The following is a 13,363-nucleotide window of genomic DNA, read 5'->3' as shown; positions in this document are numbered from 1 at the left end:
TTCAGCAGCCCACCTGGTATTAAAATGTATGTGACAGACTCTTACTGATTTGCCACCTGTCAATGAATCATTTGTCAGGGAATTTTCTCCAATGTTATAATTTAATTTTCACAGACGCCCACAACACCTAGCCTAAAAGCAAAACAAAGATCTGTATTAAGAACTGATATATTCCAGAAATATTCATTAAAATGACTCCTATCAATTTCCTTCTTTTCAAATAAGAAACTATTCAGAGGCAGTAAGTTAACCCCAGGTCACAAAATAGCAAGGGACAGAACTGGGAATCAAACCCAAGCCTGATAAACCCAGGGGAAAACTTTCTCTGTACTCCTTCTTCTTTTTAGAAATATATGACATATATCCTAATGCATCTTTTTTTGTTCTTAATGTACAAAAGAAGTTTAAAAACATGCAACCTCCATGCCATATGTGCTATTGTATGGAGCACTGGGTGTGGTGCATAAACAATGAATTTTGGAACACTGAAAAAAGTAGAATAAAATAAAATTTAAAAAAATATGCAACCTCTGTAAGGCTATGAATATTTACAGGCTCTCAAAACATATTAGACCTTAGAGCTCATCTTTTTCCCCTGCATTTTAGTGGAATAAACTTCTGTGATGACCTGACAGGTGATTGCTCAATCTTTGAACACTCCTGGGGGTGCAGCAATAAAGAACACACTGTGTTATAAAATAGCCCATTCAATGTTTGGAAATTCCCAAACGTAAGAAAGTTTTTAATTCACATTGAACAAAAATTTCCCTATGTTAAATATCTATCTTTTCTAGTCTTAGGTCATGCTGTATTAATTATAGTATTTAGCTCACATAATGATCCCTGCAATATGGAAAGACAGTGATAATGTTTCCCAAAGTCTGCCTTTAGGTGGAATTAACACCACATCTCTAAATGGCTCTCCATGACACGGCTTCCAGTCGCTCTTCTCTGGCACCTATATAAATATACCAGCTGTGGACTGACTAATATCATGGCGGGAGGGGGGTAATTTCTTGCAAATTGTTCTAGATGCTATATTTCTGTTTATACAGGCTAAAATTAAGTTCTCTACTCTTCTATATGTCAATCAAGCCACATTTTTGACTTGTTTATAGTAAGTTTGGACTCAAAACCCCTGATCTCATATAAATAGCTAGTAAGTCAGAGCAGTGCATGATAGCTAGTATTTAAATTAAGACTTGGGAGTTAACAGTTATCCTGTTTAGATTATATATTGTTAGTTTTAGTATCAGCTGAATATTTGTCTATGATTATGATTCTTAAAAATCATAATCCTTAATATAATAACTAAGAGATACATTGTAATAAGTTTACAATTTCTCAGGCATTATAAGTCTTATCTAATAAATGCTCACAAAAACCCTACAAATTAGGTATTATTCCCTTTTTACATATAAGGAAATTTAGAGTCAGTTATTATTAAGGTCCCAAAAAGCAAGTACATGTTGCAGCAAGACTTAAATCCAGATGTATGTCTGATTCTAAAATCTTAGTTCTTTTAAGTATTGTAACTTTTATAGCTTTATGTCACTCCACAATTTGACTTATTTGTTTTCTATAACTTTATTCATTAACTATAAAATTTGAAACAAAAAAAATCAGAATAAAATGCAAGTAAAGACTCCCTATAAGGCTGAAATTTTGTTCAATTTTATCTATCTTACTTTCAAGGATATAATAATAGTCTTGGCCAAATGCCTTACAGAATTTCAACTCACTTCACTTATTTTTGTATCTCTATGAAACTATTAATCTTTCTTAAAAAAGTAGAAGTGACCATATGTTATTCTGATTTATTTTAATGGTCAGGTTGTATTTATTTTATTCTTAAAATTTTTTAAAGTTTTTATTTATTTATTTGAGATAGAGGGAGAGTGATAAATTGATAGAGAGAAGAAGAGCATGAGCAGGGGAGGGGGACCAAAGGAGAGGGAGAAGCAGACTTCCCGCTGAGCAGGGAGCCTGATGGGTTCCATCCCAGAATCCTGGGATCATGACCTGAGCTGAAGGCAGGTCTGACTGAGCCACCCAGGTTCCCCACTCATGTTGCATTTTAATTATTATTCCCATTTTTAAATATTTAAAAACATGTATTTAATAATCTGCTTTAACTTTGCTATATTCAATATTAAAGACATTCAGTTCATTCTTTGTTTCTTCGTTCCTTCCTTCCCTCCACACATAAAAAGCACATTAAATACTTACTGTATCCTGGGCAATATGTTTGGTGCTAAAAAACATATACACAAACAAATCAGGGATTAACAGATTAATATAAGAGATATATGTTAACAAGTGAATATAACAATTTAGCATACATTGTAAAAATATGTACAAAGTGTTACAACAATTTAAAAAAGAAATGTATAATGTAGTATGCATCATAGAAATGTATGGCACAAAATGCATAATGGGGGTCATAAGGTTTATATTTGAGCAACAACTTTGAAAATTAGGAGATATTTTCTGGGTAGACACAGGAGAAGGACAACTCAGATAGAGGCAACAAGAGAAGTAAAAATTACAGAAGTGGAGAACAGTGAATCATCAGCTAAAGATAAGACATAATAGCCAGTGGTGTATTTTGAAGCATCTTGTAATCTATATTAAATATCTGGTATTTGGGGGTTGCCTGGGTGGCTCAGTCAGTCAAGCATCTAAATCATGGTTTCAGCTCAGGTCATGAACCCAGGGTCTTGGGATAGAGCAGAGAGGGGCTCTGTGCTCATCTGGGAGTCTGCTTGAGATTCCCTTTTTCACCCTCTGCTCTTTCCCCACTTATGTACACTTTCTCTGAAGTAAATAAATAAATATCTAATATAGATGCATGTGTGTGTGCATGTGTTTAACTGGTATTTGTCATGGGTCACAGGAAGTCATCAAAAGATTTTAATGGGATCATATTTATATTCTTGAAATATAACTCTGTCATGTGGTGAATAGATTTGAGGGAGATGAAACTAGAGTTGAGACAACCAATTAGAAGGTTATTGGACTAGATCAGATATAAGAAATAATGAAAATCTAGTCTATGAAACTGGCAGAGAGAGACTTGTGAACCATAGTGTACCATAGGTATCATGCTTAATAGCATGAGCCCAGGAGTTGTACGTCCACTTACTAGCCACATAATCTTGGATAAACTAATGTTTTTGTCTCATTGTGCTCCTCTGAAAATGGAGCTAAAACTGATAATGTATATTAATTTAGGATAGTCTTCAAGAGATCTTAGTCATAAATATATTAACACTATCATTAAGAAGAAGGATCAGTTTTAAGTCTCAGATGCAAGATAATAAATTCACAAAGTGGATTTGAAAAGTTTACAGAATACTCACTGGAGTGCCCTAGAAGGCTGGATACATTTAAGTCTCAAGAAGGTGTGGAGTTCTATTCTCTATCTCTATCAATGCCATCAAGGTAGAAGAGAAATCCAGTAAAGATTAAGAGGAGAATGAAGTTAAAATTGGCCCTTGGAGGAACACTTGCAGATGTAAGAAGAATAACCTACATAGGAGACTTACACAGAGAAGCAGGAGAAGAAACTTGGACAAACACACTGTAGATCCAAGGGATTAGAAAGGTTGGAGCATAAAGAATGGCTCAATGGGACCAAAGGTGAGAAAGGGGATAGATGAAATGAACACCGACATGGGTGGTGTGGGGTAGAATAGTGTTGGCAGAATGAAAATATCTCAGGCTAAGAAATCAATGGGCTGAAGGAGCTAAAGAAAGTAGACATGGATGATGCATTTAAGAAGCATGGCTATGAAAACAGTGGTAGCTAGAGGTTGTTTTTTGTTTGTTTGTTTTTTACTTGTTTGTTTGTTTGTTTGTTTTTTAGGAGGCTCCACATCCAGAATGCAGCCTAACTCAGGGCCTGAATTCATGACCCTAAGATCAAGACTCCGGTTGAGATCAAGAGTTGGACCCTGAGTCACCCAGGCACCCCAGAAGAATACTAAAATAGAAAAATGGGAAGAAGACAATGAAGAAGAAGTTAATGACTTAGTAAAGAGAAGATCATTTTAAGTTGTATAGGAGCTTAAAGGACTGAGGATATAAAACACAAGAAAAAGAAAGGCAAATGTTTCCCCTGGAAAGGAAGGAAATGACATAAAAACAAATAATACTATGATTTAATAGTGTGGATGGACCCTCTACTTTCTCCATGAAGTAGAAGGCATAATCACCTCCTGAGGGAAAGAACAGTAGGGATAGTTTGGGGGCCATATAAAGGATTGTTATACATCAGGATTTCCCTGTGTAGGAGAAACAGAAAAAGAGAAACAGAAATCTGCAAAAGATTGCCATATTGCATTGAGGACCAGAATGAGTTTAAAAACCATTAATTTGTACACATTATCTGTACTACGGTATGATTTTCTCTGGTAACAGTTGGTCACCAGAATACAGCAACATGTGCTATGCATTTGATTTTTCTCCTGAGATGCCTAGAAACGTGTTCAGCATGTATTTTTTCATTTTATTGAAGTTGTAGTCTTAAATAGATGACTACAGCCTTCATGGTTGGATACCTAGTTTCAAAAAAGAGAAATTAGTGGGATTTGTTTCTCCAAATCCTGTCTCTTAGGATTCTAAACACCCTATGAGAGAATAATAATGGCACATGGAAATGAAAGTGAAATCTCAAATTTTTTAAATGTAACTCTTATAGTATAAGTGATTATTGAAAAGCAATCGCTCGTAGATTTCCTGTGCCATCTGAGAATGGCTTCTAGCATTTGGAGTTAACTCTTGTTCCCAGGTTACAGAGGTTTCAGCCAACTAGAGATAAGGCCATCTATAAATTAATAGTTGCCCCTTTTTGTGTGTTACTTCTGCTCAATATTTGCTGACATGTCATTAGCATATAGAGATTGTATTTTTTAAGAAATATAGACTTCTTGTGTTCATTTTTTGCATAGTTGTAAATATTTTTGCTACCACCTAAAAAAACAAATATTTTCCTTCTGATAGTGTACTTATTACAACTAGCTTTGCTGGGTCTGTTCTTCACTCTGTTCATAAATGTAGTTAAGAGTAAATATAATTGAGAGCCACTTATTTTTCTCATTCTGGATATCTTACTCTTCTTTTCCATCAGGGATGAGAAATTGACTATTTTTGGTCTCCAAAGGGAGGAAATTTTTGTCAAGTCAATTTTTATAATATCTGAGTGCTTTCTTTTCATCTTTTATGGCTGTACAATTCAGCCTACAATCTTTCAATGACTTGAGATAAACATAAAGTCAATAGGCCTATTTATACTTAGAGAGAATGGGGAGGATAAGCTGTACTGAGTGTTTACTTCATGGTAGGTGCTCAATACATTCGAATGAGTGGTTAAAACCCTCATTACAAAACAATATGCAATTATCAGAAGATTAAATATTTAAGATACTTTCCATAAGAAAAAGAAAATTGTCCTTTGCTTTATTCCTTTGCCACCACATTTCCAGCTGTCAATATCACGTCCACACTTGGCAAGTGGAGGATTGTGCTCAAAGTCTCTTGCCACTGCTTCTCCAAGATGGGCATGTCCACTGTGCTTTACCTTACTTTCTGTCCTCCCACAATCTGTAAGCATCAAAGTTGCTTTAAGGTTGTTTTTTTTTTTAAAGATTTTATTTATTTGCCAGAGAGAGAGAGAGAGAGAGAGAACACACAAGCAGGCAGAGAGGCAGGCAGAAGCAGCGAGAGAAGCAGGCTTCCTGCCGTGCAAAGAGCCCAATGCAGGACTCAATCCCAGGACCCCGCGATCATGACCTGAGCCGAAGGCAGCGGCTTAACCAACTGAGCCACCCAGGTGTCCCAAAGTTGCTTTAAGTTTTTTGTTTAAATGCCAGGATCCCTTCAGAACTTGTATTTTCTCAAAGCGTAAGAAGTCATTAATGTTTTCTTGGCTCTCACCATCTTTGCTCTGTTGATTCTTTTTATTTTTGACAGCTGCTTTTTAATCTCCTAAACCACCACTAACTGTGTTCCAAACCAGTTCTCTGATTCTAAGTTACAAGTTGGTGGTATAGTTGTATTAAATCATAAATAATAATCACATCTTAAAATAAACTACAGATATAGCCAATGGGCTTGATATTTTCTTTGAACCACTGAGATATGCAGAAGCATTTCAACACCTACTATGTGCAATGTACTATAGTAAACATAGTGAAAGATGTGAAGAAGACTGAAACAATTACTCAAAATCCTTTCTCTCTTCCCGCCTCCCTTTCTTCCCTTCTGCAGTGGATTCTTTTCTACACTGCATTTATTTAACAATCCTTTAACACATTAATCTGGAAAAATAATTCCATCAACAATGCTCTGTCAAATGCATGTAAATGAAAGACCAACAAAATTGAAACAGTATTAGGAAATAAGTTTTCTTTAGGATTAATTTTGTTTTTCTCCTTAATTATCTTCAGTTGTGACTTTATAACAAAAGCTACTCAACATGCATACTACCTACAAAAACCAAAAGGGATTTTATTGTATTTGACAGTAATTTATTTTTCCAAGTGAACACCATTAAAAATTTCTATATGCATCATTAAATTATTTTATTACCAACAGTAAATGTCTTCTGACAAATATGGATATAGAGAGATAAGTAATTGAATTTTATAATTATATCCTTTAAGACACAGGCCTAGTAAATCTCAATGTGTGATTCAGTCTGAAAACCATTTCACCCACTTTGGAATGTAAATGTTTTTATTAAAATATTCATTAAGTGTTTCCACAGTAATTGTACCTTGCTTCTTTGAGTTAAATGTTAATGCTGAAAAATTGTGAATACTGCTAGTTATTCAGATATGAAAAGTAACAAGTGACAAAATATTTAAATTTCTTTAATATTCAAACTCAGGAATTGGGTTTCTCAAAACATCTTTTTCTGTTTTTATTGAGAATATAATTCAAAATATACATTGGCTCATGTTCAGTAATAACAGAAGACTGCTATACTGAGAAAATTTGCACTATATTGGTCTTATCTTTTTTGTGATCTTGTCTAGTCAGAATAATTTGGGGTGCCCTCCTGTGAGGAGAAAGGCAAATGCTTCATCTGACCATCCAAATGATAGCCAGGGTTTCCCATTCAGTTCTACAGCTCTCCTGTGCAGAGGGGCAGTCATTACAAAATGACTCATAGAATAATTTCATAGGTTACATTAAAGAAATGTATGTTAAGGACCCTCCAGTGGCTCATGAGATAGAAACTATTTTACAATAATAATAAGACTTTGCTTGCTTTTTCCCTGGGTCAACATTTGCACCTGTGGTAGCCAAGCATGGGCCACTTTGGCATGAGGATTAATTTGAGTTAAAAAGTGATCAAAATCCAACAGATTCAGGAAAAGCTCTTTTAATAATTTACAGGACCTGCTTCAGGAAGAGAGCTATCACCATAGATCACTAGATTATTATATGAACTAGGTATTGTAGACAGGGAGGAACCAAGCAAGGCCACTTTGGTTTTTGTGGGGGAGGTAGGGTTTGGAGTTTCTTGGTATTTTTAAATTTTTTTTTTAATTTCAACTCAATTAATTAACCTATGGTGTACTGTCAGTTTCAGAGGTAGAGTTCAGTGATTCATCAGTCTTATATAATACCAAAGGCTCATTAAATTACATGCCCTCCTTAATGTCCATCACCCAGTTACCCAAGCCCCCACCCACCTCCCCTCCAGCAACCCTCAGTCTGGTTCCTATGATTAAAATCTCTATGGCCAAAGTCATAGAGGTTGCTGCTTGTGTTCTCCTCTTTGATTTTGATGGATTCCTGTCTCATGTTTAGGTCTGAAACCCATTCTGAGTCTATTTTTGTGTATGGTGTAAGAAAATGGTATGGTTTCATTCTTCTGCACATGGCTGTCAAATCTTCCCACCATCATTTGTTAAAGAGACTGTCTTCTTTCCATTGGATATTCTTCCCTGCTTTGTCAAAGATTAGTTGACCACAGAGTTGAGGGTCCATTTCTGGGTTCTCTATTCTGTTCCATTGATCTATATGTCTGATTTTGTGCCAGTACTAGACTGTCTTTTTGATTACAACTTTGTAATAGAGCTTGAAGTCTGCATTGATATGCCACCAGCTTTGGTTTTCTTTTTCAACACTCCTTTGGTTATCTGGAGTTTTTTCTGGTTCCATACAAATTTTAAGATTATTTGTTCTAGTTCTGTGAAAAAAGTTGATGGTATTTGGATAGAGATTGCATTGAATGTATAGATTGCTCTAGGTAGCATAGACAGCTTAACAATATTTGTTCTTCCAATCCATGAGCATGTAATGTTTTTCCATTTCTTTGTGCCTTCCCCAATTTCTTTCATGAGTGTTCTATAATTTTCTGAGTACATATCCTTTGCCTCTTTTATTAATGTAGTGTATCACATTGATTGATTTGTGGATGTTGAACATCCCAGGAATAAATCCCAGTTGGTCATGGTGAATAATCCTTTTAATATACTGTTAGATCCTATTGGCTAGTGTCTTGGTGAAAATTTTTACATATGTGTTCATCAGGGATACTGATCTGCAATTCTTCTTTTTGGTGGGGGTCTTTGTCTTGTTTTAGGATCAAGGTAACAAGCAAAGCCATAGTGGTCAAAGTCCTCTCTTTGTCCTACTATTACTAAGTGGTCCAGAAAACACTTATCAAAAACACTTTTTCATTTTACTGTCAATTAATTCCTTTCCTCTGAAGTCCCAGCCCTACCCCCTTTTCCTTCATTCAGGATGACATATATGCTGCATTTTGCCTGACTGTCTTCGGAATTTCTGTGTCTGTTGTGGGTTTCTTGTATGTACACTATTAAATTTGATTTTCTCCTGTTAATATGTCTCATGCCAATTTGATTCTTAAGATGGCTAGAAGGACCCTGAAAGGGACAGGAATTCTTACTCCCAGACATACTAGTGATGCAAAAACAATGTTGGGTAAAAATACTGGCTAGTACATATCAAGGTTCCAAACTATACTAATACACATTTTTTTTGTTGTTTTTTTGCCATTGCCCACTCACAGGCAAAAACGTCAGTTCCACTTAAGAATGTCCTTGATGAGTTAAAAAGCCTTTGCAGAGCAAAGAAAGCAGTCAACAAAACTAAAAGACAACTCAACTGACAGAATGGAAGAAGATATTTGCAAATGTCTTATCAGATAAAGAGTTAGTATCAAAAATCTATAAAGAACTTATCAGACTTAGCACACAAAAAGACAAATAAACCAGTCGAGAAATAGGCAGAAGAAATGAACAGACATTTCTCCAAAGAAGACATACAAATGACCAATAGACACACAAGAACATATTCAACATCACTTAGCATCAGGGAAATACAAATCAAAACCACAATGGAATACAACCTCACACCAATCAGAATGGCTAAAATGAACAAATCAGGATACATAGAAAGGGAAACCCTTTTCCACTGCTGGTGGGAATGCAAGCTGGTACAGCCACTCTGGAAAACACTATGGGGGTTCCTCAAAAAGTTGAAAATAGAGCTATTCACAACCCAGAAATTGCACTAGTAGAGATTTATCCCAAAGATGCAAATGTAGTGATCTGAAGGGGCACCTGCACCCCAGTGTTTATAGCAGCAATATCCACAATAGCCAAACTATGGATATAACTGAAATGTCCATCAATGGATGAATGGATAAAGATGATGTGAGATATATATATATATATATATATATATATATATATATTACTCAGCCATCAGAAGGGATGAAATCTTACCATTTACTTTGATGTGGATGGAACTAGAGGGTATTATACTAAGTGAAATAAGTCAATCAGAGTAAGACAATTATCATATTTTCACTAAAAAAAGGAATATAAGAAACAGTGCAGAGATGGGGCGCCTGGTGGCTCAGTGGGTTAAAGCCTCTGCCTTCGGTCATGATCACAGGGTCTGGGATCAAGCCCCACATGGGGCTCTCTGCTCAGCAGAGAGCCTGCTTCCTCCTCTCCTCTGCCCACCTCTCTGTCTACTTGTGATCTCTGTCTGTCAAATAAATAAATAGAATCTTTAAAAAAAAAATAAGAGGAGGGAGGAGTCAAGATGGCAGAGAAGTAGCAGGCTGAGACTACATCAGCTAGCAGGAGATCAGCTAGATAGCTTATCTAAATATTGCAAACACCTGCAAATCCATCAGCAGATGGAAGAGAAGAAGAAGAGCAATTCTAGAAACAGAAAAAAAACAACTTTCTGAAAGGTAGGACTGGCAGAGAAGTGAATCCAAAGCCATGGGAAGATAGACCCCGGGGTAGGGGCCGGCTCCCGGCAAGCGGCGGAGCAATGGAGCACAAAATCAGGACTTTTAAAAGTCTGTTCCGCTGAGGGACATCGCTCCAGAGGCTAAACTGGGGCGAAGTCCACGCAAGGTCAGTGTGGCCTCAAGTCACACAGGGTCACAGAAGGATCGGGATGTCTGAGTGTCGCAGAGCTTGCGGGTATTGGAACAAGGAAGCCAGCTACAGAGACAGAGCTGACAGTGAGCTCCAAGCTTGGAGTTACCTTGAACTGGTCACAGGCTCAGTGAGCCCGGAGAGCGGCTGGAAGTCAGGCAAACGGGAGTTACTGGGCGCTGTTCTCTGAGGGCACACTGAGGAGTGAGGCCCCGGTCTCTCGGTTCCTCCGGGCCGGAGACCAGGAGGCCGCCATTTGTATTCCCGTACTCCGGAACTCTCCGGAAAGCGCTCAGGGAACAAAAGCTCCTGAAAGCAAACCCGAGCGGATTACTCACCCTGGCCCCTGGTAAGGGTGGTGCAATTCCGCCTGGGGCAAAGACACTTGAGAATCATTACAAAAGGCCCCTCCCCCAGAAGATCAACAAGAAATCCAGCCAAGACCAAATTCACATACCAAGGAGTGCAGTTTCAATACCAAGGAGAGCAGCAGAATTCCAGAGGAGGAGAAAGCAAAGCACGGAACTCATGGCTTTCTCCCTGTGATTAAGTCATGCAGTTAATTTAATTTTTTTTCTTTTTCATTTTTTTCTCTTCTGCTAAAATTTTTTTAACTTTTACCCTTTTCTTTTTTAATGTTTTTTAACTAGTTTATCTAATTATATATATATATATATATATATATTTCTTTTTATACTTTTGTTTATTCATTTTCTCTTTTTTAATTCTTTTCTTTTCTTTTCTTTTTTCTTTTTTCTTTTTTCTTTCTTTCTTTCTGAACCTCTTTTTACCCCCTTTCTCCCCCCTCACGATTTGGGATCTCTTCTGATTTGGTTAAAGCATATTTTCCTGGGGTGGTTGCCACCCTTTTAGTATTTTACTTGCTCCTTCATATACTCTTATCTGGACAAAATGACAAGGCAGAAAAATTCACCACAAGTAAAAGAACAAGAGGCAGTACCGAAGGCTAGGGACCTAATCAATACAGACGTTGGTAATATTTCAGATATAGAGTTCAGAATGACAATTCTCAAGGTTCTAGCGTGGCTTGAAAAAGGCATGGAAGATATTAGAGAAACCGTCTCGGGAGATATAAAAGCCCTTTCTGGAGAAATAAAAAAACTAAAATCTAACCAAGTTGAAATAAAAAAAAGCTATTAATGAGGTGCAATAAAAAATGGAGGGCGCCTGGGTGGCTCAGTGGTTAAGCCGCTGCCTTCGGCTCAGGTCATGATCTCAGGGTCCTGGGATTGAGTCCCGCATCGGTCTCTCTGCTCAGCAGGGAGCCTGCTTCCTCCTCTCTCTCTCTCTGCCTGCCTCTCTGCCTACTTGTGATTTCTCTCTGTCAAATAAATAAATATAATCTTTAAAAAAAAATGGAGGCTCTCACTGCTAGGATAAATGAGGCAGAAGAAAGAATTAGCTATATCAAAGACCAAATGACAGAGAATAAAGAAGCTGAGCAAAAGAGGAACAAACAGCTACTGGACCACGAGGGGAGAATTCGAAAGATAAGTGATACCATAAGACGAAACAACATTAGAATAATTGGGATTCCAGAAGAAAAAGAAAAAGAGAGGGGAGCAGAAGGTATACTGGAGAGAATTATTGGGGATAACTTCTCCAATATGTCAAAGGGAACGAGCATCAAAATTCAGGAGGTTCAGAGAATGCCCCTCAAAATCAATAAGAATAGGCCCACACCCTGTCACCTAATAGTAAAATTTACAAGTCTTAGTGACAAAGAGAAAATCCTGAAAGTAGCCCGGGAAAAGAAGTCTGTAACATACAATGGAAAAAATATTAGATTGGCTGCAGACTTATCCACAGAGACCTGGCAGGCCAGAAAGAGCTGGCATGACATATTCAGAGCACTAAACAAGAAAAACAGGCAGCCAATAATACTATATCCAGCTAGGCTATCATTGAAAATAGAAGGAGAGATTAAAACCTTCCAGGACAGGGGCGCCTGGGTGGCGCAGTGGGTTGGGCCGCTGCCTTTGGCTCAGGTCATGAACTCGGGGTCCTGGGATCGAGTCCCGCATTTGGCTCTTTGCTTGGCGGGGAGCCTGCTTCCCTCTCTCTCTCTGCCTGCCTCTCCATCTACTTGTGATTTCTCTCTGTCAAAATAAATAAATAAATAAAATCTTTAAAAAAAAAAAAAACCTTCCAGGACAAACAAAAACTGAAAGAATTTGCAAACACCAAACCAGGGGTCCTCTAAGCAAAGAGAGAGCCTACAAGTGGTAGATCAGAAAGGAACAGAGACCATATACAGTAACAGTCACCTTACAGGCAATACAATGGCACTAAATTCATCTCTCTCGATAGTTACCCTGAATGTGAATGGGCTAAATGCCCCAATAAAAAGACACAGGGTATCAGAATGGATAAAAAAACAAAACCCATCTATATATTGCCTCCAAGAAACTCATTTTAAGCCTGAAGACACCTCCAGATTTAAAGTGAGGGGATGGAAAAGAATTTACCATGCTAATGGAAATCAGAAGAAAGCAGGAGTGGCAATCCTTATATCAGATCAATTAGATTTTAAGCCAAAGACTATAATAAGAGATGAGGAAGGACACTATATCATACTCAAAGGGTCTGTCCAACAAGAAAATCTAACAATTTTAAATATCTATGCCCCCAACGTGGGAGCAGCCAACTATATAAACCAATTAATAACAAAATCAAAGAAACACATCAACAATCATACAATAATAGTAGGGGACTTTAACACCCCTCACTGAAATGGACAGATCATCCAAGCAAAAGATCTCAAGGAAATAAAGACTTGTAATTTCTCTCTGTCAAATAAATAAATAAAATCTAAAAAAAAAAAAAGTAATTTTCAAGGAAATAAAGACCTTAAATGACATACTGGACCAGATGGACATCACAGATATATTCAGAACATTTCA

At 37.1% G+C, this 13,363-nt stretch overlaps 1 long non-coding RNA gene across 2 annotated transcripts in view; it reads right to left on the bottom strand.

Annotated features, from left to right (window-relative positions):
• Nucleotides 1-10,759, bottom strand: part of LOC132023905 (uncharacterized) — a 153,652-nt gene extending 142,893 nt beyond the window's left edge. For both annotated transcript variants that reach the window (XR_009406088.1, XR_009406089.1), the window contains exon 1: nt 10,549-10,759. This is a non-coding gene — a long non-coding RNA (uncharacterized LOC132023905). The remainder of the gene's footprint in view (nt 1-10,548) is intronic.
• Between the last annotated feature and the right edge of the window lie 2,604 nt (nt 10,760-13,363).

Source organism: Mustela nigripes, chromosome 8, assembly GCF_022355385.1.
Source record: "Mustela nigripes isolate SB6536 chromosome 8, MUSNIG.SB6536, whole genome shotgun sequence".
NCBI classification, from domain to species: domain Eukaryota; kingdom Metazoa; phylum Chordata; class Mammalia; order Carnivora; family Mustelidae; genus Mustela; species Mustela nigripes.
Note: the sequence above shows the minus strand (reverse complement) of the source record. Positions and strands in the feature narration are given on the sequence as shown.